Source organism: Myxine glutinosa, chromosome 4 (assembly GCF_964187855.1).
Source record: "Myxine glutinosa chromosome 4, kmMyxGlut1.1, whole genome shotgun sequence".
NCBI lineage: Eukaryota > Metazoa > Chordata > Myxini > Myxiniformes > Myxinidae > Myxine > Myxine glutinosa.
In genome coordinates, this window is record NC_136264.1 from 138,779,813 (window position 1) to 138,801,048 (window position 21,236).

Here is a 21,236-nt window from a genome sequence, read left to right on the forward strand (position 1 = left end):
CCTGCCAATCCATTGGCCACTTATACTATGGGTTCTAACAACCAATTCCCATTGACCAAACTGTGGTGCTTCTCAATTTGGGGTCTCACTCCCCCGATTCATCTCCCGGTGCCCTCGCACAATTTCTGGGCTGCGACGTGTAGCTCTCCCAGCAGGTCTACCCACCTGCACACCTCCACCACTGTAGTTGCCACCCGAGCTTACCTAGCTCCTCACCCTAACCTAACTAACTGGGGACAGCCCCTCCTGGCTCTGTCACCCCACTCGGTGCCCTCTGGCACTGGGCTACCCGGGTCCGTCCTCCGGATCCTCGGGCCCCATCCACAACAACTACTACCGGCTCCCAGAGCCCACCTGCGGCCTCACCTGGCCGACATCCTCACAGTGGTGGAGCGCCCAACCAACTACACACACTAACAGGCTACACGCCCAGCCATTTCCACAACACTAATGCACCCATCCAAAGACCATTCTTTCACCCGCACCACAGATGCCAATATCCAACCACAATTTACCTGTACCCTCTACCTAACACTTACACTACCCGCCCCGGGTATCCGTGATGGGGGTCCACTCTTCCCCCATTCACACCTTCGCACCATCCACTCCACTCCACAATTTCCACCATACTCACTCCACGACCATCCATTCCAATACTCCATTTATTCCACACTACTATTTATTCCACACAGCCACATACACCTGTTGTTGCACACCTGTGCCCTCACACCTGGTGCCACCTGCACCCTCCTTCTCTTCCTGGACCATTTGGTCAACACAACATGCAATCACCACTACTCCCTCATACACTGCTCCACACACCTGTTCAGTTGCACACCTGTGCAATCACACCTGTTCAATCCTCAAACAAACGGCATCATCTCAGCTAACTACTCCCCTCTGAAACTTGCGCTTCCCAGTCGTCCCTTTAAACTATTGCGCTCCCACGTCATTATCATCCACCCTAAACTACCTGCGTCCCCACTACAGGTATCAGTCACTAACTAATCTTAACGTCACCTTATGTCATCTCTCTAGATCCCTACACACGATATATCCTAACCCACCCGGGCTAGTTTTCACTGCCATCAACCCCATAAACTATAGCGCATTTGCCCCACTCGGTGTGAGGGATGGTGGATTTGCCATCCCTCCACATCGGGGAGGTCCTACTATCAATTTCACTCGTCCAAATCCAACAATCAAAAATTCTGCCAATCATCTGCCAATCACCGTACCAATCATCAAATTTCGCCTTTTTCTAATTTTGGGTCCAAAACACTATCCTCATCACCCGTCTACTTATTACATCCTCTCGGTGCGCCAATTCCCTTCTAAAGCTCGGCTTCGTACAGCCGAGCAATGAACGCGGGTTCTTTTGTGCCAGCGGCTGGATACGTCCCGCATTCGGGGCAGGGACGGGGGCTTACCCGGGCCGAGATCCCACGCACCACCTCGGCGTGGAGCCATCCAATGTCCCGATCTCGACCTGCCGGCACGTCTCAATAAAAAGTGGTCGCCATGACGACCCTTCCTATCGGGCTGCCCGCTCCGCCTAGTGGAGCCCGGACGCGGCCGTTCCAAGCGAGGCACAGCGTGGATCGCGTACGGCGGTTCTTTCGAAACCGCCGTGGTTCGGATCCCCGCTGGTCCTCGCGGCACGCGAAGCTGCCCGACGCGCACCGAGGGCCCGATTCGGCTATAAGTCGTTCTAACCTCTAACCCGGTTACCGTCGATGCTTTACCTGGATGCTGACACGCATACGCTACCCCTTTCTTGCTCATACCTCCAGCTGTTCCCATGCTCCTCGTACCTTTCCTTACACACCTCGGTACACTCATTCCGCTCACAGACTTGGTCACACACCTGACCACCGAACCCTTTGGCACACATTCGTCGCTCGCACACCTCACCAACACACCTCTTCGCGCCCCTTCCTCGGTCACCTCCTCTGTGACAACCACAGGTGTGCTCTCACCCGCACACCCAACCACGTGCCTCACGACCAACTCAAGTGTGCATTCCCACACACGCTCTACCATTCCAGGTGTGCATCCTTCCATTCCAGGTGTACATCCTCGCTCACCTGTCATAACCAACTCACGCTCCGTTTCACTCTCACTACTCTCACCACCACTCTCGGTCGCGCACTCACCCTTACTCTCGACAGCACACTCTTTCCCCATGCACCTGTCCGTCACACATCTTTCTCGCACACCCTCTTGCGCACACTTTTTCATTACTTCCTCCGTAACACTCACCACACCGCGCTTCCATGTGCTCCCTCGCACACGCGCTTCGACCAACTCACTCTTGACGGCACACTCACTCCTTGGCGTGCACTTTTTCCTCACACACCCCATGGTCGGACATTCTCGCACACCTCTTTTTTCGCACACCAGACCTGTCGCACACTTCACCAACGGCCTTTCACAAACACCCGGATCCAAACCAATCCCCAAGCCGACTGAAGCTTTCCTCACATCATATACATTGCCACTCACCTCCTTACCTCGTCTCCGCACCTCCTTTGCCACCTGCAAACTCTTTATTTGGTTAGTGAGCATCACATTATGAGTTGAGCACCGACCTTGCACATATTCCATCACCTCCTCCTGGATTTCTCTTTTAGTTTCTGTCCGTCCCTTCTTAATTTCACTCACCTCTTCTTCCACTTCCTCTAATTTTCGCTTCACCTCTTTTATTCCCCGGTGCGTCTCCTCAAGTTCGTCCTCTAAGGCTACCGTGACCGTCTCTATGTGCATCCTCACCTGCCGGTCCTTTGTCTCCATTATCTCTGTCACCTCGTCCACCCTCATTGTCAGTTCCTCACGTACCATCTGACATTGCCTCTGTGTCGCTATTAATTCGTTTTTAATTTCTTTTTGTGTCGCCTTTAACCCTCCTAGTACCGCAGTGTTCTTTTGAACCTGCTCCACTAGTTCTTTTTGTCCCTCCGTCAGCTGTTCCACCTCCTCCGTCAGATCTTCTATTCCCCCCTGTAACCTCGCCGTATTATTTCTCACCTCTTTCTCCATACGCTTCTCACCTCGCTTTACCTCCTCGCGTAGCCCCGAGACCTCCTCACTCACACCTCGTCGTATCTCCTCTTTCATCTCCTCCCTTTCTTTTGTAGATGCCGCCCTCATCTGTCCCAATTCATCCCTCTGAGCATCCAGTTTGGTTTCTACCCCGATTTTTACCTCCTCTATCTGCTCTCCCATTTGTTTAATTTCTCGGGCGGATTGCTCCCCTATCTCCCGCAATTTGCCTTCCATCCTGTTTTCTAACCCCATTAACCCATTTTTCACCTCTTTTATCCCGTTGTCTTACGCCTCACCGGTACCCCTCACTTCGTCCCTCATTACCCACAATTGCTCACCCCGAGCATCCATCCGGTTCCCCATTACCCCCATTTGGCCCTCCAATCGCTCACCCTGAGCATCCATCTGGTTCCCCATTACCCCCATTTGGCCCTCCAATCGCTCACCCTGAGCATCCATTTTTGCCATTATTTGAATCAAGAATAATCTGAGGTCAAACCCGGTTTGCCCAGCGTCCCCAGCCGCCACCGCGGACTCGCCCTCCACTGTGCCGCTATTTTGGGACTCTTCAACCACGTGTGCAAGCACGCCATTTTGTGCACCTGATACCCCCTCAACCACATTGCCAATGTTCTCCTCCTCTCCCTCCTCCACATACATTTCCCCGAGGTCCTGGGTCGATTCTACCCCGTCTATCTCTCCCACCGGCATCCCGTCGCCTTGACCAGCCATGGCGCGATTTCAAAATTCAGGTTTTGTAAAACAAAACAAATTTCGGCCGCTCCAAATTTTGACCAAATTTTTTTTTTTTTTAGATGTTTTAAAAATTTGGTTCGGGCCCCGAATCTCACTCCCAGACACCAATTGTTACGGGTCGCGGACAGATGTTATATTGACCGAGCGGTGGTGTATTACCGCGACCGTTACAGGATCCCCGACTCACCCGATTCCACCCAAACGTTGGCCGGATCGCACCGCAGCTGCTCAATGAGGGAAAAGACTAAAACGACGAATGCAAAGAGGAAAACGAAGGCAAAGAAAGGTTTGGAAATACTACTGAATTTATTGACTATTTACACACATAAGCAAAAAGAAAGCAGTCACGTTTATTTACAAGCACATAAGACGCAGGTGACACAGTGAAATCTTTAGCTTACCTACACAAGCTTAATTAACCCAGGACAGAACAAACAGAACAAACTCACGTACACAAGAAGGGTGGAAAGGCAGGAGGTGGATGGCTGGAGGGAGAGGAAGGTCCAAGGGGGGTCCTGCAGCACAACCGGCGCGTTTAGCAGCCGCCGTTCAGGCCCCACGCTGCTGTTGTGGCTGCTGTGGACGTCGCGTGCTTGGCCAGGCCTCGTCTGACGCGTCTGGTCCAAACCCTCAACTCTTTCTTGTGCGTTCGTTCACTCTTTACCACCGACTCCTCACCGCAACCAACGCAACCAACTGACCACCACCACCGACTCCTCACCGCAACCAACTGACCACCGACTCCACTGACTGACTCCTCACGACTCTCTCTCTTGCCGACCAACTCTCTTGCTTCCTGCGTGCGCGCCTTTATAACGCCTCCGGCGATTAAGCCGCCGGCCTTCAGGACACGCCCATCGGGGTGCTCACCTCGGCCCTGGTTGGTCATGCGACCCTCTGGCTCCGCCCTTGATGACGACGGGCGGGCACGCCTTTCTTCTCCGACCCTGCCTCGTGGTCAATGGCGGTTATTGGAGGGGAGGTAATTGCGAATTGAGGCTCGGCAATCACGAGAGGGGATGTAATATTGGCAATCGAGGCTCGGCAATGACGAAAGGGGATGTGAAGGAAATGGGGATTTTGGGGATGGGAATGAAAGGGGATCTATTCTCTTTCACTGGTGCAATGGAGTACTTCAATTAATGGGAGACACAGCCTTACCCTAAAACACAGAATAAGAGATAACTATCAACAGGGGTATTCTATTACTTGGCTGACGTGTATGCTTGTGGACTAATTATGGGATGCCCTTTCACCTTTACACAGCTCCGGAGGTAGGGGGGGCGCAGAATAAACAATAATAATAATAATACAGCACACAATCAAAAAAATACAGTCCTCATCTCCGCAACAATATATTATATATATATATATTGTTACAGACACGACTTTGATGTTATGGTGGGCCGAGCGGAATGGCCGCCGTGTCCGCACAAGTTACCTGATTCTACTCGAACCTTGGCCGAGTCGCGCGACGCTAGATCAATGAAGGAAAAGGACACAACGGCTGGGATTAAAATGACACGACACCAGGGATACGGTTCTCAAGACCTCCGGAGGAGGTTATAATATGGCGGAAGGTTAGATTACAGGGATGAGAGGGACAGCATAGGAAGATAGGCACTTAGACACGGTCTTATACTAGCCCCGACAGACGACAGATAAACAGGACAAAACTGACTCACACGGGGATTGATGGCAAGGAAAGCGGGTATTCGATGGCTCAAGGTGCACCTTGGCTCAGGGACAGAATCGACCCGGTCCGGTCCAGAGATGCGGGAGGTCTCACAGCGCTCGAGGTGGCGTCTGGTTCTCTCTTTCGTGGCTGAGGCGCATCTGATCTCACATCCGGTAAGTCGCTGCGTATATTCGGCGGGGAGTGACACGCCCTCGGCTCGTTAGCTCCGCCCCAGATGGAATCGGCCCGTTGCTTCTCATTGGGTGCAGGGGGTTACCGGCTCCGCCCTTGACGAGGGGCCGACAGGCAGCCCCTTCGTGGTAACCCCGTCGGCGCACATGGGTAATGGCGGCTAACCGAGCCGGAGTGAGGACGCACACTCCCCGCGCGCTGTTGTGGTAGTTGTTGTTGTAGTTGTGGTTGTAGTTGTTGTTGTTGTTGTTGTTGTAGTTGTTGTTGTTGTTGTTGCATGGGGAAGATGGGAGGAGGTATGGGGAGGTCCTAAACTCACTACTGGTGCCATACGATCACATTCTGGTGCAACGAAGAGTCAGAATTAATGGAAACGAGTCCTTAACTGACATAGACTAAGAATAACTAGCAAGATGTCCTATAGTTGTCTACGTGAGATGCGGTGAACCTGGGCACGACATTTAATGGGGGAAAAAGGGGAAGGTCGGTTCTACAGAGTGTTATTTACAGGCAATGGGACTAGGGAATGGGGGATTGGGGATAGTTGGGGAGTATTGGGGAAATAGGGGAATATTTACAAGCGGATATGGAGGCCAAATGCCATATCCGCAACATTGCACCCTTCTCTACCCTCGGGGCGTCCCGACCCGATAAATTTTTACCTATTTTAGTGTGGCACTCAGATGTAGTTCCCTCTACTATTAACTCTACCCTGAGTGCGACAGTTTTACAGATATTCACAAATGAGTAAATATGTCCCCCTGCGACGTTGCACCCTTCTCCTCACAGAAACACGCCCACAGGATAACCGAATTGCGGAAAGAATTCGCAAACTAAACATACAGCCGGTAGGGAGCATTATTTACAAGACTACGCTGATATTTACACTACGATCCAGGACCTGTTTTTGGAGGAACACAGGCAGATGTTATGCATAGAGAGAGCACGCATGCCAGCATCGATACACCAACCCACGAGTGCTCTGTGGCCTTACGGCCTTTAATAATGTGCAGAGCACCCCTTCCAAGCACCAAAAGCACCACCCCATCACACAGTCAGCACCATCCGGTGCACCAATAAAATGTTTAATGATCATGGTGTGGTGTCGCAGCCGGCCGATGTTCTGCCGCTGGTCTTGCCTTCGTGTGGTGCACTTGGCCTTCGTACTTCTTTCAAAAATAAAGAAAGGCGCCAACCGCGTCCATTTCTTTATTGTGGCCGTCAGGGGGCCAACTATTAGTGGTTCACCTGTTTGGCATAGGTGCCACGTTGACCCAGAGGTCCATCAATGGGTGGTGCTTGGCCGCAAAAGACTGCGGTCCATTGTGGGTGGCCACCAAAATTGCGGTCCATATGGTGTATCGATCCAGGCAGCAAGCAGCGAAAGTGCAGGCCCACAACTGCGAAGCCAGCACCTCTCTCTCCTCTCTCTCTGCCCTAAAGCCAGATCCTCGGAGGTGGGAGACAAAAGAAGCAGACAAGTGAGTAAGGTGGTAAGGGTGCAAAAGTGCACGCAACACAAGGTAATGCACACTAGGGGCACATGGGAACCAGGTGAGACAGGTACGTTCCTACCGTACACTCCCCCCCCCCCACCAGGTAACCTACATGGCCCCTCCCTTACCCCTTACTGTATCCACAAAACACAACACTACCCATAAACATCTATTTTACTAATCAACAAACGTCCCTACTGTCTTCCCCGTTCCTCCCATAAACCAAATTCGTCTTCTCTCCCTCCTAACCAATCAAATTTGCTATTTCCAACTCTCATCAAAATTTGCCATCTCCAATTCATCATCAGTCCCTCCTAAGGAGGGAGAGATGGAATCACCCCAATGTCTCATCCACATCATGATGCGTCTCACCAATCCACAGCAATCTCATTTCCTGCAACAAAACAAAGAAAACACAGGTGTGGAGTCATCATCACCACAGGTAAGTGGCTGCGTATGGTGCGACAGGTTCATCAATCCTAACTATTTCCTAAATGACTTTAACAACTTTACACTACCTGGGGTCTTTCTCCTGCCAAACCATTGGCCCTCTTACACTATGGGTTCTAAAAACCAATTCCCATTGAGCAAACTGTGGTGCTTTTCAATTTGGGGTCTCACTCCCCCGATTCATCTCCCGGTGCCCTCGCACAATTTCTGGGCTGTGGCGTGTACCTCTCCCAGCGGGTCTACCCACCTGCACACCCCCACCACTGCTGTTGCCTCCGAGCTTACCTGCTCCTTACCCTAACCTAACTACCTGGGGAAGGCCCTCTGGCACTCTCCCCACTCGGTGCCCTCTCTGGCACTGGGCTGCCCGATCCACACCCGGGATCCTCAGGCACCCACTGACACTAACGGCTCCCAGCGCCCACCTGCGGCCTCACCTGGCCGACATCCTCACAGTGGTGGAGTGCCCAACCAACTACACACACTAACAGGCTACACGCCCAGCCATTTCCACAACACTAATGCACCCATCCACAATACCATTCTGCAACCGCACCACAAATGCCAATATCCAACCACAATTTACCTATACCCTCTACCTAACACTTACACTACCCGCCCCGGGTACTCGTGAAAGGGGTCCACTCTTCCCCCATCCACACCTTCGCACCATGCACACCACTCCGTACCACTTACTCCAACTCTCTCCACACACCTGTACTTGCACACCTGTGCTCTCACACCTGGTGCCACCTGCACCCTTCTCTCCCCAAGCGCATTCGCGCTGATCCACACACTCACTACTCATACACTGCTCCACACACCTGTCCAGTTGCACACCTGTGCAATCACACCTGTTCAATCCTCACACACACGGCATCATCTCAGCTAACTACTCCCTTCTGAAACTCGCGCTTCCCAGTCGTCCCTTTAAACTATTGCGCTCCCACGTCATTATCATCCACACTAAACTACCTGCGTCCCCACTACAGGTATCAGTCGCTAACTAAACTTAACGTTACCTAATGTCATCTTCTAGGGCCCTATCAATATAACCTAACCCACCCGGGCTAGTTTTCACTGCCATACACCCCATAAGCTATAGCTCCTTTGCCCCCACTATATGGGAAGGGTGGCAAGGATGCCACCCTTACCCACCGGGCCCATCGCTCCTCAATCCCCCAGTCCTCTGGCACTAATAAGCCCCCCTTATTCAGAGGTACTGGGTCCCGCCTCGGCATCTAAAGCCGAGGCAATCCACGGGGGCGCCTGCTCGCCGGTGTAAGGTCTTATCCGGTCGGCGTGGACGATCCGAGGGAGGGCTCGTGGCCCCATTTTGATCTTAATGACCACGTCACAGATTTGCGACAGGACGACTCCTGGGCCTTGCCAGGGGGAGGTGAGTTTTGGGCACCTTCCCTTCCGCCTCCGGGGATTAAAGAACCAAATCTTCATCCCCGGAGCGTATTGACTCCCCTGGCTCCGGTCGTCGTACCTGCGCTTCATCTTTTCCCCCGCCAGATGGAGTTGGCGGCGGGCGAAGGCATGGACTAGCTCCATGCCTTCCTCTCGGTGACGTGCGTACCCCTCCCTCGGCGGGTTAACCACTGTGTCTGGCACGGGACCGCATAGCAAGTCAGCGGGAGCCCGTAACTCCCGCCCATACATAAGCAACGCTGGACTGCATGCGGTGGCCCCCGTGCTGGCTGGTTCGGTAGGCCATGAGCAAATAAGGGAGATGTTCGTCCCAGTCATCCTGACGGGTGGCGGTGAACAGTGCCAGTTGTTGGATTAGAGTTCGGTTGAATCTTTCCACCATCCCGTCAGATTGAGGTCTTAAAGGCGTTGTTCTGGTTTTCCGAATTGACAGGAGACTGCACACATCTTTTAGCAATTTGCTCTCAAAATTTCGTCCCTGGTCGGTGTGCAACTCCTGTGGAATCCCATGCCGGCACACAAATCCTTCCACGAAGGCCTGCGCTACCACCCCTGCTTCTTGGTTGGGGAGGGCGTAGGCCTCCGGCCACTTGGTGAAGTAGTCCATCACAACGAGGATGTACTTATTACCTAGGCGGGTGCGGGGTAGTGGGCCTAGGATATCCATGGCCACCCGCTCTAGGGGGGCCCCCACCTGGTGTAATTGAAGGGGGGCCCTCATCCTCCGTGCTGGTCCCTTTTTGGCAGTACAGGCGTCGCATCTCCGACACCAGTCCTGTATGTCGCGCCCCATATTCACCCAATAGAACCTCCGGCGGACCCGAGATATTGTCTTTGTCCTGCCCAAATGGCCGCCGGAGCGGGTACCATGCACCTGTTGCAATATGACGTTCTTGAATTTGTCAGGGACTATCACCAGCCAGGAAGTTCTATCAGAGGGAACCTCCACCCACTTGCGATACAAGATGTTATCCTTCAATTCCAGGGTCTGCCACTGAGCCCAATATGCCTTTGTTTGTGCCCCGAGGGGGGTGACCTCTTCCCCCTTTGGTCTTTGCCCCAATTTGACCCAATTGAACACTGGCCCCAGGACAGGATCCTCCTGCTGGGCTGTGCTCCATGCCAACGTTCCGAATTCCTCATCTGCGGTTAGTGGCAAAATTGGCCCTCTCACCCGGGTTGCCCGGACGACGAGAATCGGGGCGGAATCGCCCAATTGCTCCCTCTCTCGCACAAAATTTACAGTTTTCCCCCAGACAAGGACGCCGAGAGAGTGCGTCCGCATTACCATGGGCCTTCCCGGCCCTATGGGCCACATCAAAATCGTACTGCTGCAACTTTTCCAACCACCTTGCAATTTGGCCCTCCGGTTCCTTGAACCGAAGGAGCCATTGCAAGGAGGAATGGTCAGTTCTAACCAAAAATTTCCGCCCGTACAGGTACGGGTGGAAATGGTTCATGGCAGCCAGCATGGCCAATAACTCTTTGCGAGTGACGCAATAATTTCGCTCGGGCCTACTTAAGGCCCGACTATAGTAACCAATCACTCTCTCCACGCCCTCCTGTGTCTGAGACAAAACTGCGCCCAATCCTTCCTGGCTCGCATCCGTGTCCAGGGTAAATGCCCCGTCACTAGTGGGGTAAGCTAGAAGGGGTGCGGATGTTAGACACCCCTTCAATTTTTGGAAGGCCTCGTGGCACTCCCGTGTCCAATTAAATCGCGTCCCCTTCTCCGTAAGCCGGTGGAGGGGACGGGCCAACTCCGCAAATTTCGCCACAAAGCGCCGGTAGTAGGAGCAGAGTCCCAAAAATCCCCGCACCTCTTTGATGGTACGTGGTGCGGGCCACTCCTCTACCGCTTTAATTTTGTCTGGGTCCGTTTTTACCCCCTCGCGGCCGATCACGTGACCTAGATAGGCCACCTCTCTTGCAAACAAAGTGCACTTACTCGGGTTCAGCTTCAACCCTGCCTGTCTGAGGCACCCGAACACCTGGTCCAAATTAGCTACTGCCTGGGGGAACGTTTGGGCATGTACCAGGACGTCATCCAGGTACACCAGGCATGATTGCCATGGCATGCCGCCGAGTACATGCTCCATCAATCTTTCAAAGGTGGCGGGGGCGTTACACAAACCAAACGGCATCACAGTAAACTGATACAGTCCCTTACCTGTGGAAAATGCCGTTTTCTCCTTCCCTGCCCTATCCATCTCCACCTGCCAATACCCACTCTTGAGGTCCAAAGTTGTGAACCAATTTGAGCCCGCAACGGCATCGAGGGTGTCATCAATCCTTGGCAGGGGATATGAGTCCTTGAGTGTCACGTTGTTTAGCTGGCGATAGTCCACGCAGAACCGCGTGGTCCCATCCTTCTTTTTGACCAGCACAACAGGTGACATCCAAGGACTTTTCGAGGGCTCGATCACACCTGCGTCGAGCATTTTTTCAACCTGCTCGTCAGCTTCCGCCCTCTTGCTCCAAGGGAGCCGTCGGGCGGCCTGACGAATAGGCCGGGCCTCACCGGTGTGGATCTGATGTTTCACCAGGCCCGTACGTCCAATATCCTCGGTGGACAGGGAGAAGAGGTCCAAATGGGACCCAACCAGTTTGTGTAAGGCCTCCCTCTGGGTACCTCCCAACTCTACGCTACTACGATTTACCATCTCGCAAATGGGATCGGGCCAATTCCTACTTCTTATTGAAGGCTCCCCCCGGGGTCGGCTCGGCTGGACGTTCTCGCCCCTCACTGTCGCGACTTCCTCAACTGGGGTGCAGCCAGCTACCCTCGTGCCCCTTACTATAGTGCGTGGTTCTGTACTCATATTTATTACTCGGACGGCCACTACCGGTCCGTCCGTTTTTACAAGGGTGCGGCCCACGATTAAACCCGGTATGGACTGCGCTGCCACCGGTTCGACCAGGCCGCAGGACTCCTGCCACGTTGGGCGAGCTGCCCACCGGGCCGGCACTATCGCCTCGGCCCTTGGGGGGATGGTCACGGCCTCGGAAGCCTCCAGCTCCGCTCTCTCGGCCGTGCTCACTCCCCCTAACGGCAGCTCTTCTACTCCCACCTGCAGGATCCCCCGGCACAAGTCGATTTTACAGCCGCTGGCAGTCAACAGGTCCAACCCTATTAAACATGGGTCGCACACCTCCGCCACCCAAACATCTATCTCCCTCCTTACTGACCCTAACTTGAGGGTCACAGAACCACGCCCTATGATCGGGGCCGTTACCCCGGTAGCAAGCTGCAAACTATAATTTTGCAGGCGCTGGATCTTATCCCAGCCACCTGCGCTCGAATCAAGGACCACAGGGCTGATGATCGTGGCGCTAGCTCCTGTGTCCACTACGGCGTCTACCCCCACGCCGGCAATTTTGCATCTAATTGTCAGGCTACCGGTTCCAATTTGGCCACAATAAATGACCTGTCGCGTCAATGAGGGCTCTCCTCCATCCTCTGCTGCCGAACACCGCCCTACGTGCCCGACACCTTCTAGTTTCCCGGGGTCTGGCGGGGGTGTGTCTGGGGTCGGCTAACCCGCTCCCCCCTGGGCGGAGTTGAGGACCTCAACCGCCGGGGATCATCCCGGCGCGTGGCTCGACAGTGCCGCGCCAGGTGACCTAGACGGTTGCAAGTATAGCACCTCACCTGGTAAGGTGCTTGTCTCCGGAATTCCAAATTTCCCCCCCTGTAGGTCCGAATTGGATTACCCGCTCGTGGTCCACCGCGGGCCACCTCCGGGGCCGCCTGCCATGGTCCAGGTCCCGCCAGGCGCTGGTCCACCAGCCTCCGGACCATGCCCGCCAGGTCAGGACCCACGTCGGGGGCGGGCCCCCTAAGGGGTCCGCCCTCCATCGGGGGTCCCACCTGGCGGACCGCCATTGCGAGACGCTCGCCCCCCCCGGGCCAGGGGCCTCGCTGCTTCCCAACGGGCCGCAGCGTCAGCCGCCTGGCTCAGAGTCTGCGGGCGCCACATGGCGAGCTGTTGCCGGAGCTCAATGTCCGGGAGGGCCTGGATAAAATGGTCCAGCGCCAGGCTTTCCCGGGAATCCGCTGCCATGCTAGCATGTGCGATCCCCACTGCGCGGCGAATGTCGTGGGCAAGTTCCCCGATGGCTTCCTGGGGCTTGCGTTTTCGCAGCGCGAGCTGAGCTTTAACAAGCTCGCTCTGCTGTTCAATGCCGAATCGATTAATTAGGGCGTCGCGGAGGGCTGGCAGGGTGAGAGCACCCGCTGGTAATGCCGTCAGCACCTCCGCCGCCGCGCCGCGCAATGCGGCCACCAGGTGTACTCCACCTTCGTCCTCACCCCAACCGTTGCCCTTACACACACAGTCGAACTGCGCCAGGTACGCGCGTAGATCACTCTTGCCGTCATACGGCGCGAGTGGGACCTTGTGGGACCACCTCGTATGCGAGTCGTTGCCCGCCTGCCGGACCCCGTGCGTCACCCCTTGCGGGGTCAGCGCGGGGCCGAACCGGCCGGGCCCCCACAGTACATTACCCCCAAGGGGCTCTCGTGCCTCCCCGGTCCCTCCAACAACTACCCCTGTTGGTGTCGATGCATGGGTCACACCTCCGCAACCCGCTACCCATTCCATACCACCACAACCTTGCTCACCCACACCTCGCACCTCTCGTTCCATACCCTCCGGACCAGCCATACACCTCACTCGTGGCCTCTCACGAACATCCGGGTCTATCTCGACCCCCAAGCTTATTAAATCACCTGGCGCATCATACGCACGACCATATTGGTCACCACTTACACCGGGTCCTCTTTCTCTTCGCTTCTCCTCCATCACCTGCGAATCCCTCATCCGGTTAATGAGCACATCATCACGATCCGAACACAGACTTTGGACCAATTCTTTTACTTCCTCCTTTATCTCTTTCTTATCCTCTCTCCGTCGCTTCTTAATTTCGCTCACCCCTTCTTCCACTTCTTCTAATTTCTGCTTCACCTCCTTCATCTCTTCGTGCGCCCCTTTAAGTTCTTCCTCTAACTCCACTTTATTTTTTTCTATGTGCTCCCGCACCTCCCGCTCTTTAACCTCCATCACCTCTACCACCTTGTCCATTTTCCTCGTCAGGTCCTCATGTACCGTCTGACACTCTTTTTTAATTACCCCTACGTCCTTTTTCATCTCCTTCGGTGTCGATTTTAAACCCTCTATTACCACTGTGTTCTTCTTTACCTGGTCCCCCAACTCCTTTTGTCCCACTGTCAGTTGTTCTACTCCCAGCGTCAACTCCTCTATACCCCCTTGCAGTTTTACAGTCCCCTTTCTCACCTCCTTCTCCATGCGCTCCTTACAGTGCCTCACCTCCTCGCGCACTCCTCCGACCTCCTCACTCACTCCTCTTCTGATCTCCTCTCCCATCACTTGCATCTCCTGCCCAGATGCCACCCTCATCTGCTCCATTTCCTCCCTGTGAGCATCCAGTTTGGTTTCTACCCCCATTCTGACCCCCTCTATCTGCTGCCCCATTTGTTTAACTTCCCTTTCCGCTTGGTCCCTCATGTCCCTCAATTTGCCTTCCATTCTGTTTTCTAACCCCTCTAACCCATTTTTCACCCCCTCTAACTGATTCTCCTGGGCAGCCATTCTGTTTTCCACCCCCGTTAACCCATTCTTTACCTCTTTTATCCCGTTGTCTAACCCCTCACCGGTACCCCTCGCTTCGTCCCTCATTACCCCCATTTGGTTTCCCATTACCCCCAATTGGCCCTCCAATCGCTCACTCTGAGCATCCATCCGGTTCCCCATTACCCCCATCATTCTGCTTTCCATTTCTTCGCTATTCTTGTCCATAAGGGCCTTCATTTGTAGAAAAAAAAGGTTCAAATCCACCAGGGGCGCTGCCACGGTCGCGGGCGCGGTCGCCGTGACCAGCGAGGCACCATTTTGTGCGTCTGCTACCCTCGCTGCTTCGCTCTCCTCACGTCCCTCAATTTGGTCCTGGACCGACCCTGCCTCACTCTCCTCTACCGGACCCCAGCTGTCTTGATCCGCCATAGCGCGACTTTCAAAATTCGGGTTTTTATTTTCGTAAAACACAATCAAATTTCGCCGTTATAATTTCGAGTGCGTAAAACGCGCTCCGGATCGAATTCTACCTCCCAACACCAATTGTTACCCTAGTGGTACAATTGGTGTTCCAAAATTTGGGCCTAATAAATTTAGTCCCAGGTCCGAATCCGACACTCCTGACACCAATTGTTACAGACACGACTTTGATGTTATGGTGGGCCGAGCGGAATGGCCGCCGTGTCCGCACAAGTTACCCGATTCTACTCGAACCTTGGCCGAGTCGCGCGACACTAGATCAATGAAGGAAAAGGACACAACGGCTGGGATTAAAATGACACGACACCAGGGATACGGTTCTCAAGACCTCCGGAGGAGGTTATAATATGGCGGAAGGTTAGATTACAGGGATGAGAGGGACAGCATAGGAAGATAGGCACTTAGACACGGTCTTATACTAGCCCCGACAGACGACAGATAAACAGGACAAAACTGACTCACACGGGGATTGATGGCAAGGAAAGCGGGTATTCGATGGCTCAAGGTGCACCTTGGCTCAGGGACAGAATCGACCCGGTCCGGTCCAGAGATGCGGGAGGTCTCACAGCGCTCGAGGTGGCGTCTGGTTCTCTCTTTCGTGGCTGAGGCGCATCTGATCTCACATCCGGTAAGTCGCTGCGTATATTCGGCGGGGAGTGACACGCCCTCGGCTCGTTAGCTCCGCCCCAGATGGAATCGGCCCGTTGCTTCTCATTGGGTGCGGGGGGTTACCGGCTCCGCCCTTGACGAGGGGCCGACAGGCATCCCCTTCGTGGTAACCCCGTCGGCGCACATGGGTAATGGCGGCTAACCGAGCCGGAGTGAGGACGCACACTCCCCGCGCGCTGTTGTGGTAGTTGTTGTTGTAGTTGTGGTTGTAGTTGTTGTTGTTGTTGTTGTAGTTGTTGTTGTTGTTGTTGCATGGGGAAGATGGGAGGAGGTATGGGGAGGTCCTAAACTCACTACTGGTGCCATACGATCACATTCTGGTGCAACGAAGAGTCAGAATTAATGGAAACGAGTCCTTAACTGACATAGACTAAGAATAACTAGCAAGATGTCCTATAGTTGTCTACGTGAGATGCGGTGAACCTGGGCACGACATTTAATGGGGGAAAAAGGGGAAGGTCGGTTCTACAGAGTGTTATTTACAGGCAATGGGACTAGGGAATGGGGGATTGGGGATAGTTGGGGAGTATTGGGGAAATAGGGGAATATTTACAAGCGGATATGGAGGCCAAATGCCATATCCGCAACAATATATATATATCGTCATCCATTCTTCTTGTTTATAACTTGTCCCTCCTGAAAGATACCCCCAGATATTTGTTTATTTTTCATCTCTCTATTTTTAACTGTTTCATATGTTCCATTTGACGTTTTAGGCCACACCAACATCTGTTTAATGACTGATCTCACTATTTGTTGCCGTTGATCTCCTTTTTCCGAAATATTTTTGTACATTCTGGCTTTTTGGTACTTTCACCCACAATTTAAATTTAAAAAATGCCCAACGGTAAGACACCTTTGTGAAATATCAGTTTTACCTCTTCAAATTGCCATTCCGGCACCATGTGGACTTTAACAGCTTCAATTTTCTCCTGTAATTTCACCTTCTGCCCCATTAACCCACAATAATTTGAATTGACAAAGCCTCCATTTTAGCATTTAAATCAAATTTTACATCTGCCATATTTCCATAGTGAGCATGTATTAGTTCTGCAATATTTGCATTGTATCATCCAGTTGAGTTTCAAAATTATTCCATTTTCTATAATCAGTACATTTACCCATCCATTTTCTCAATTAAACTACCATTCACAGCATTCATATCATCCATTATTTGCTGTGGTTGTGTCCAAGCAGGAATGACTGCTCCTCACTAAGCACAAACTCCAACCATAAATATTGCACAAAATCTTCTCCTTACACCATTTCAATCTTCACCAAGTAATTATGGAGAGACCATTTCCATGTTATCTGAAATAAATGAAATCACGAAAAATGAAAAAATATAAATAACAAGTATAGATACATTCAAAGTACACCGCCCCCATGCCAAATAAATATCTTCCAGCGCGGCATTGCCAGGGCGCCTTCAGTGCCCGACAATGACGTTATGCAGCGCCTGGAGATGGCATAGGAAAGGAGCGGTGTACAATATTGTTACGGTATCGGCCGGGGTCAAAAGATGTGTACTCAGACTCGCTGCCCCTACCTGGGCTCACAAGGTGCGAACTCAGACCCGCTGCCGCTACATTCCCTGAGGCCCCTGAGGATAAATCCACTGCCAGGAGCGAGTCAACCAACTGAGTCATCATATCCACAGCCACATTATGCCCCCATTCCACTTATGCCGATTGGCCCCGATTAGCCCCGATCTCCAGGTCGGGAGCGATCGGGACACTTTGGGAAAAAACTGGTCATCTACACTGTATCTACGTCCTAAGTACGCTCCGATTACGATCACTACGCTGTAACCACGCTCATCGTGGGTAGATCGGGTCCCTGAAGACCCGATCGAAGCCGTTTAGAGCCGCTGTGTTCCCGCTCGCGTACGCTGCAACCACGATGCATTCGCGATTGCCGCCGCTCTGACACGATGCATTCCCGATCGCTGCCGATCTAAAACTGATCCAGCGCCGATGCTGCCGATCTATTGCCGTTTCAACTACGTCATTCCCGACCAAACCGATCTAACTACGCTCTATTCCAGTCTTTAAGCCGACTAAAAAGCAGATTTCAGGTCCCGATCCGTATAAATAGGGCCCGATTTGCTTGCCGATCATCAGTATCGTCGAAGACAGCCATGGATCAACATCAGAGAAATGGCCGTCTGCAGCTCGCTCTACTTCTCCAACAATATGCAATTAATGAAAGAAGAGCTGCTCAAGTGAGAAGAAAAATGAGAAGAAGAAGAAGAGCTCCTCAGTTCTGGGTCCGGCCATGGTTGACAGAAGGGTTGAGGGGATGAAAATGCATTGCAAAATGAAAGGTCTTCAAAATAAAAGCTAAAAATTTGACAAGTTTTTGCTGAGTAGAGGGGATCAAAGTTTGCATTCACTTAATTAAAAGGTCATAAAATTAAAAGCGGTAAAATTGATCATTAATAATATTTGTTTAACTTGTACCGCTTTTAATTTTAGACCATGGGGTTATTGGGCAATGCAATTTGGCTCATGCAGTTATCAATTCCACTTAACCGATTTATATACAGCGGCTTTGATCGGCATTGGAGCGGGACGGATAGGTAACGATCGTCGTCAAAACGGCACAAGATAATCCTCCCGCTGCAACGACGCTGTAATCACGATCAAGCCGTTCTAACTACGATCATTCCGAGGGACTACGTTGCATTCACGCTGTAATCACGATCAGTCCCGCTATTTCAGATCGGGATGGAAATTTTAAACATGTTTAAAAAATCGCCCCGATCTATTTTTTTGTCCCGATCGACAAAGATCGAAGACGTTCCGTTTACGATCATGCCGATTGATCCCGTTCCAAAAACGATCGTTCCCGTTGTGCAGATCGGGGTCGATCGGCATAAGTGGATTGGGGGTATAACACACTTGTTGGTACAAGCAATACCTGAGCTAGGGTGCACGACCTCAGGGTTCACACGTCTTCCAACTACTATGGTCAAGCAACCATCGCTGAACACTGGCTAATTGCTACCAAAGTGAAACAGTGGGGCAAAAACTTCCCTCCTATCCACTACGTACACACTATGTCAGATCAATGAAAGAAAGGACAAACGAGGCAGATTTTGAAAATGTAATGTAAGTATTTCTTTACACACACACACACACACACACACACACACACACACACACACACACACACACACACACACACACACACACACACACACACAGGCAATCCTCCAACATGTATTTACAAGCAAGCAACAGCCATCTTTATTTATGCAGGCAGGAAATCAACAAAGTACATATTTAAAAGTGAAAGGCAAAAGGCAAGATACACGGGAGAGCAGACTTACCCCTAAAACATATTACACTCTTATATAGACTTACTTAGACAAAGGACATGACGCCATCATTTATTCTGGGAAGAAGGATACAAGAAGAACAGAAAGAGGCAGTTTGGATCATTGGTTTGATCCCTCACTTACCTCTTGTAAACAGGCTGGGTTACATCGGGCCAAATATTGTGAGGGAAATCCCAGCAATCTTAATGTGTATTGAAATATTGTGAGGGAATTCCCAGCAATCTTAATGTGTATTAAAATATTGTGAGGGAAATCCCAGCAATCTTAATGTGTATTGAAATATTGTGAGGGAAATCCCAGCAATCTTAATGTGCTATTAAAATATTGTGAGGGAAATCCCAGCAATCTTAATGTGCTATTAAAATATTGTGAGGGAAATCCCAGCAATCTTAATGTGCTATTAAAATATTGTGAGGGAAATCCCAGCAATCTTAATGTGCTATTAAAATATTGTGAGGAAAATCCCAGCAATCTTAATGTGCTATTAAAATATTGTGAGGGAAATCCCAGCAATCTTAATGTGCTGTTAAAATATTGTGAGGGAAATCCCAGCAATCTTAATGTGCTATTAAAATATTGTGAGGGAAATCCCAGCAATCTTAATGTGTATTGAAATATTGTGAGGGAAATCCCAGCAATCTTAATGTGCTATTAAAATATTGTGAGGGAAATCCCAGCAATCTTAATGTGCTATTAAAATATTGTGAAGGAAATCCCAGCAATCTTAATGTGCTATTAAAATATTGTGAGGGAAATCCCAGCAATCTTAATGTGTATTGAAATATTGTGAGGGAAATCCCAGCAATCTTAATGTGCTGTTAAAATATTGTGAGGGAAATCCCAGCAATCTTAATGTGCTGTTAAAATATTGTGAGGGAAATCCCAGCAATCTTAATGTGCTATTAAAATATTGTGAGGGAAATCCCAGCAATCTTAATGTGCTGTTAAAATATTGTGAGGGAAATCCCAGCAATCTTAATGTGCTATTAAAATATTGTGAGGGAAATCCCAGCAATCTTAATGTGTATTGAAATATTGTGAGGGAAATCCCAGCAATCTTAATGTGCTATTAAAATATTGTGAGGGAAATCCCAGCAATCTTAATGTGCTATTAAAATATTGTGAAGGAAATCCCAGCAATCTTAATGTGCTATTAAAATATTGTGAGGGAAATCCCAGCAATCTTAATGTGTATTGAAATATTGTGAGGGAAATCCCAGCAATCTTAATGTGCTATTAAAATATTGTGAGGGAAATCCCAGCAATCTTAATGTGTATTGAAATATTGTGAGGGAAATCCCAGCAATCTTAATGTGCTATTAAAATATTGTGAGGGAAATCCCAGCAATCTTAATGTGCTATTAAAATATTGTGAAGGAAATCCCAGCAATCTTAATGTGTATTGAAATATTGTGAGGGAAATCCCAGCAATCTTAATGTGCTATTAAAATATTGTGAGGGAAATCCCAGCAATCTTAATGTGCTATTAAAATATTGTGAAGGAAATCCCAGCAATCTTAATGTGCTATTAAAATATTGTGAGGGAAATCCCAGCAATCTTAATGTGCTGTTAAAATATTGTGAGGGAAATCCCAGCAATCTTAATGTGCTATTAAAATATTGTGAGGGAAATCCCAGCAATCTTAATGTGCTGTTAAAATATTGTGAGGGAAATCCCAGCAATCTTAATGTGCTATTAAAATATTGTGAAGGAAATCCCAGCAATCTTAATGTGTATTGAAATATTGTGAGGGAAATCCCAGCAATCTTAATGTGCTATTAAAATATTGTGAGGGAAATCCCAGCAATCTTAATGTGCTATTAAAATATTGTGAAGGAAATCCCAGCAATCTTAATGTGCTATTAAAATATTGTGAGGGAAATCCCAGCAATCTTAATGTGCTGTTAAAATATTGTGAGGGAAATCCCAGCAATCTTAATGTGCTATTAAAATATTGTGAGGGAAATCCCAGCAATCTTAATGTGCTGTTAAAATATTGTGAGGGAAATCCCAGCAATCTTAATGTGCTATTAAAATATTGTGAAGGAAATCCCAGCAATCTTAATGTGCTGTTAAAATATTGTGAGGGAAATCC

At 50.7% G+C, this 21,236-nt stretch overlaps 1 protein-coding gene across 1 annotated transcript in view; it reads right to left on the reverse strand.

Annotated features, from left to right (window-relative positions):
- POLG (DNA polymerase gamma, catalytic subunit) overlaps nucleotides 1-21,236 on the reverse strand; it is a 335,804-nt gene that overhangs the window by 181,789 nt on the left and 132,779 nt on the right. The gene's annotated exons all lie outside the window — the stretch shown is intronic.